Consider the following 6,289-nt stretch of genomic DNA (forward strand, 5'->3'; position numbering starts at 1 on the left):
CCAGAGACACCAGGAGCAGTGGCTGTAAACTAAGCTACAAGAAGTTCCACTTAAACATGACGAAGAACTTCTTTATGTTGAGGGTGGCAGAGCACTGGAACAGGCTGCCTAGGGAGGCTGTGTGATCTGCTCTAGGTCACTGTGCCTTGACAGGGTGGTTGGAGTAGATAACCTCCAGAGGTGTCTTCCAACTCTAATGATTCTGTGATTCCCTGTTCGTTAAAAAGCCTGCAGTAGGATCCTCTGTCTTTGCTCACCCAGCCACACCTATCCTCTCCTTCAACCTCTCCCGTAGTCCCTCTCTTGTTTCACAATAACTGCAAGGTCAGCCCTCGCCTCCACGCCCTGTACATGCAACTTTTCCTCCTCCCTCTGTTGCCCAATGAAGACTCTGACCTCCTCCCGTCCTTGTCATGCTGCCCACCTGTTACTATGGTTGGCAAATCTTCCACCAGGTTCCACCTTTTGTTTGTCTTTTCCCCCTTCAGCTCTCACGTAGAGATTCTGTGCAGCACCCTGAGAGGGCTTCAGGTTTCACTGGGAACTGATGGCAGAAGGGGAAATCACCTGGTAGGTCTGAACCTGCTGGAGGAATTGAGACAGATGGTTTTACTGACAGAAATCAAACTGAGCCTGAGCAGATGCACTAGTCCTTTTGTATTGATATAATGGTGGTTATTACTTTGCTTCATAGCAGTTCACAGTCTCACAGGGCTGCAGACTCCTGCAGGACTGAGCCACGAGCAGGCTGGAGGGGCCAAGGGCTGTCTGAATGCTTTGCAACTATAACGTCTGCCATGCCGCGTGCTTTCCCGGTTGACATCCTGCACAGATGGAAGTGAAAGTGCTTTGCTAAGGTCTTCAGGCATACTTTTCCTTCATTCTCCCGGCAGCCACTCGGCCTGAATGACCAAGGCAGGGCTTGACTGCCATAGCTGCATGCCCAGACTGTAAGCCTCATGCCTGCAGTGTGCTCCATGGAAGTGAGCCATTGTGTCTGTGTGTAGAGAGCTGCCGCTTTCAACCATGCACAGAAGTACCTGCAGGAGAAGCCCCTGGGCATCATGGTTCAACCTTCTTTCCCTCAAGTGTTGTTTTTTTTTCCTTCTCTTCAGTACGTAATAGGGGGAACTGGAGTGACGGCGCTTTTTTCTTTGTCAGGAGGGTCAGTTTACCTCCTCGAAGGTTTTTGTAGCATGAGGGGCAGAAAGCATTTGAACAGCGCTACAGAAGGTGGAAGGCTCGAGCGCTGGGTTTCAGCAGTGTTGCTGGTGCTCGGTTATGCGGCAGCCCCGCGGCTCACCCTCCCTCACTCCGGGTGCTGAGCGGGGGAGCACGGGATTGCCGTGGGCTGAGCACCCCTGCTTGCAGTCCAGTGCTCTGCTGTCTACAATGCAGAAACCCCGCGGTCCTGGCGAGGGGGGACCCCTCTGCTCTCCCAAATGCCCTTCCCTCCGATGGCGCAGCATTCACCTGGAGCTGAGCCCCTGACCCCCAGCTACTCGCAGGCGAAGGTGGTGCGCCCTTCTCGCTCAGGAACGACTCGTTTAATTTCGCGGGGCCGGGTGTTTTGCCCATCAGCCCTTTTGACTGGCGCAGCGCCCCGTGCCGCGCTCCGCCAGTGCCGCCCTCCGCCAGCTGCCCTCACTGCCAGCCCTCAGCCGGGGCTGACCCGGCTGCAGCCCGGGCAGGGGATGAGGAAACGCCGCCGTGCGGGACGAGGTGGCGGGCAAGGTCCTAGCGAGCACTGTCAGCGGGGCTCTGGGTGTCCTCAAGACAGTGAGAAGATCTTTCAGGCCAGCAGTCGGCTCTGAAAACACTGTGTGTCCTCCATGTGACAATCCCAACACACTTACTGCCTCACTGCAAGCCTCCCGTGTTTTTGAGTGACATTTAACCTTTTAGCATCGCTCAAGTCTTAGAGCACTTCTTTTAATGAATATATATCCATATGAATATAGAAATAGGTAGAAACGTGAAAAGTTGGGAAGGGAGGTAAACTGAGGAAAGCCACTTGTGCAAGATCACACAGCACGCATGGGGCATAGTTCACTGGTATGCCCATCCCATGGTCTGCATGAAATTGTTTCCCCCGTTCATTAACAAGTGTGCACCCTAGTGAATATTGCTGTTATTTCAACATATTAAGAAGATAGTTTTTAGCAGGAGAACCACTGTAGTTAAAATACTAATTTTAAACTCACCACTATTTGATTGGAATATTAAATAACATTTGGATATCTAACAACTAATGTTAAGGACACTCATGGATATACTACTAGTAAAATCAATTCCCAAGTTTGGCGAAAAAATAAGAATTTATTAGAAACAAATAAGGCTTGTGAGGAAGAGTTGAGGTGAGTTTTTGTTTATTTCTTAGTAATAAAATAATTACACAGTTATATTAAATGATAATTAATTAAATTGGTTTAAATTCCCCATCTCATAACTATTTCTTTTTTTACTACATACCAGCAAAAGACATGGTTTCTCAACTTCCAACTTTTTTTCTTTGCAACTTTGAAAGGTTTCTAGTTTTGATGGTAGCAGTGAAGATAGAAAGATGTAGTAGGAAAACCACTGTATATACAAGTTGATCAATTCTGGTGATATGGAAAGCTCTCTGGATTTCAAGTGGATTGGTTTGGTTTTTCTCTTGAAAAACGAAGAATTTTCTCTTGAAAGTCCAAGAATTTGGACTCCATTCAAGCTATTTGCCAAAATCTCTTTTCTCATTTGGAGGGTGAGATATATGGAAGTGGCTGCAGACCCTATGTACTTAAAGCTAGTGAAAGAATGTTACCTACCACTGGACTTTGAAACATTAATGGTTTATGATCAGTACCTTATTTTGAAGAATCCTTTCTTATAGTGAAGGTCACCGGTGAATATTACTGAAAAAGAAATCGAATGGAAAATAGCACATTTTGCAGGAGAGTCATATGATCTGTCTTGCTGAATTATATCAAAACCAGTCTGTCTTGCATCCTAGATGAAATTTACATGATTTACAGTCTCTTAGATGAAATACAGAAATGTTTTGGTTTTTTTTTTTTAAAGCATTGCTTTTGCTTTTTCAGAGTTGCAGTGTGTCAAGTTGGAGAGCAACTAAGAATGCTCTCCAGAACAGGTTTTATAGGAGTGCCAAAATAAGGATAAGGCAAGGACAGAGGAGGCAAAGTTGGAAGTGTTCCTTTCTGTTGAAAATACCCCTTGAGCATCACCCTAGGGCCATTCTGCCAGGGATGGATGGTGTTAGTTCCCTGGGCTCCCAGTGCAGGTTATTTTGTAGGGACTCACAGAAGAGACCTAAGCATTTTTTGATACTGAAGACACCTAGGAGACTTTCAACAGCATTTTCAGGACTGTTCAACTTGATTTGCTTTGTAAATTGCAAAAGCTGTCCTTTGTTGTTCAATGTGCATGCTCACTGTGGTAAAGTAAAATGCTGGTCAAGTTGATGTATTTAAGCAGAATTCTCTGTATTTTAAGTAGAATTCTCTGGATCTTTAAGCTCTGAGTCTTGAAGCAGAATTTGCTGTCCCTGTCCCTTCTTTTGATCTCTGTTGCAGATGGAAGTTGATGATATCATTCTCCTCTTTAACCCCTCTTTTATATGTCAAAAGATGCTATCAGGTGGGTTAAACAGATGTTGCTCAATGTTTGTGGGAAGCTTTTGTATTTTATGACCTGCCTGGCAGTTGTCTGAGAAGATGACATCTTCTCTGACACTCAGCCTGAGGTTCTGCACGTCCTGAACTGAACTTTGCTTGAAACTGAGTAGGGGGCATCTCCCCAAACCACCACCAGGGACCAAGCACTAGAGAGTACTGAAGAGGCCCATGCAGGTGCAGTGACACGTACTGCATAAGGTTGCTCAAGTTAAGCAGTTATGCAGAAGAGAGGGGCTAACTATGTATTAGATAGGCAGGTTTATGTAGATTTCAATGTGTGAATTCTCTCACGTTGACCTTACCTCTTGTCCCTGTTTATTTAGAGAGTTCCAAAAGTTGGCAAAAAAAGCAGTAAATTGATTTAGAGTTTAGAAGCCTTTGCAGAAGAATTAATTTCTTGGAGGTGCTGCCCAAGCATTCAAAGAGGAGAAGAAATTAAGCGGATCTCAGCAGGAAGGAGCAGATGGAGCCAAGGTTAAGACAGAATCCGCTGCAGCCGAGCCATCGGGTCCTGTTGCAGAGACATTCAGAGTTATTCAAGGGGCAATGACTGAAGAGTATGTGAGAAGTACTCAAGGTGTCTTTTCAGTTTGAGTTATCTGGTAAGAGCATCGCTTGTGCAGCCTTGCCTGGCAAAAGGCACTGGGTATGTTCAAACAGAAGCCTTTGGAGGCCGGTCCCAAGCAGAGCAGCTCCTCTTGCCCTCTGTGGGATGCTCCTTCTCTGGGCCCCCTTGGGCAGGCGCCGGGAGCTGCTGCCCCTCGTGCCGCACGCGGAGCCTCTGTCCCGGCGCTGCCGCCCGCCCCGGGGTGCTGTGGCCACAGACAGGGCGCTCTCGGGGCCACGGGAGGAGCGCCAGCTGCCACCAGCTCTGTGAGCCAAGCGCAGCCTCTGGGCTCTCCTGGCCACGTCCCCAGCATGTGGTGCTCGGGGCGTCACGGGGGACAAGAGGTGGCTTCTTGCAGAGCATCCGCCGGCGTGCGGACTGCCATGGAAGCGCTCCGAAGGCGCACGGCTGCGGCCGTCCGGCGGGGGCAACAGAGAGGGAGGGCACCGCGCTCTTTGCTGCCTTCTCAGCTCACTTCGCTCTCGTCCAGGTGATGGTGGAGGCACTTGGTATATTGACCTGAAGACCAAGGGTGGGAGCGCTGGCTTCGGAAAGCCTCCTGTGACAGCTGACGTGGTTATGAGCATGTCGAGTGCCGACTTTGTGAAAATGTTCACAGGTGAGGGACAAAGGCCTTTGTCAGGGGACGCAGGTACCGGTGCCCAGAAAAGCCTCTGCTGCTTCTGGCTTTGTGATCTGGGATTGGAGGAGCTTTCGGCTTCTTGTGGCTCAAGGGAACGGGTAGGCAAGAACTGCTTGGATTTTTCTGCACTCTCATGTCCTGTGAGCAGGAAGAGTGCAAAAGCTTGCCCTGCTTTTATTAACCAGCTACTGACATTTTAGCAGCCAGGCTAGCTTCAGAAAGAATCCAGTCAATGTGTTGGGCCTCTGCTCTGCGCATCTCTGAGCAGTGTTTCCTGTGTCACTGCTTTTACCAGGATGACTTGGTAGGAAAATAACCTGATTTTTTTCATCTCCCCTGAGTGATCGGAGTCATATTGTCTTTTCTTAGTTAAATCAGTCATAATCTAATAATTTCATTAAGTAACAGCATACAACATCTGATGTAATTCATTCCTCTTATGGAGTGTTTTCTCATTCCAGAAAACGTATTTACTGGTTAAGTTGGACTGGAGTCAATGTCAGAACTTTCATGATGTTAAATTGCTACACTTTTTTGTAAGTGTGACTTCCACAAGTATCACTATTCAAAACATCTCCAAACCTTCTTTAACAAACTTCAAAATGGAGTCAGAAGAGAACAGATCAATCATGAAAAAAAAGAAGTTATCCATTAAGTTAATCATTATAACCAAGTCCTCAGAAATGTTTTTATAAATGGACTGGAAAAGTAAATTCTATTTCCATTATCAGCCTCCTCCTTTACAGCAAAATGCTTCCATATTATGAAATATAGATAGATACAGGTATATGGAAATACCTTGTAAAATTCAGATATTGGAATTGTAGGACATTTAATCACAGAGTCTGATTTAGCATTTTTATCACATGGACAAAACTGTAAAGTGTATTTCAAAACAGAATTTCAAAAGAACTCAAAAATCTTAGTCTAGCGATATTATTGTTTCCTGTGCACAGCCTATGTCCTTTTCATTTTCTGATGATTCTGTTTCTTCTTTTTAGATGAGCTAAAGCCATTCATGGCTTCCACATTAGGAAATTCTACTATTATAGGTGAATGGTGCTAACATTGAGTCTTGAAAAGATGCTGCTATAGTTAAATTTTTATTTGTTAAATAAACACTAGCAAAATACTGGTTTTTGTTACGTAACTACAATGCTGTTTTAAAACACCATTTTTCATTGCTGCAGTATAAGATCAATAGATTTTGTAATTGCTACAGAAGTCACAACTCAGGTTGATTACAATACCCAACAGCAAACATGGGGTTTTTAAATAACTTGCTGTAAGACTTAAAAGAAAAATTATGTCCCAAAATTCTGGTGTTTCAAGGACAGCTTTCATCATTTTCACTTTTTTTTTCCT

Source organism: Corvus cornix, chromosome Z (genome assembly GCF_000738735.6).
Source record: "Corvus cornix cornix isolate S_Up_H32 chromosome Z, ASM73873v5, whole genome shotgun sequence".
NCBI lineage: Eukaryota > Metazoa > Chordata > Aves > Passeriformes > Corvidae > Corvus > Corvus cornix.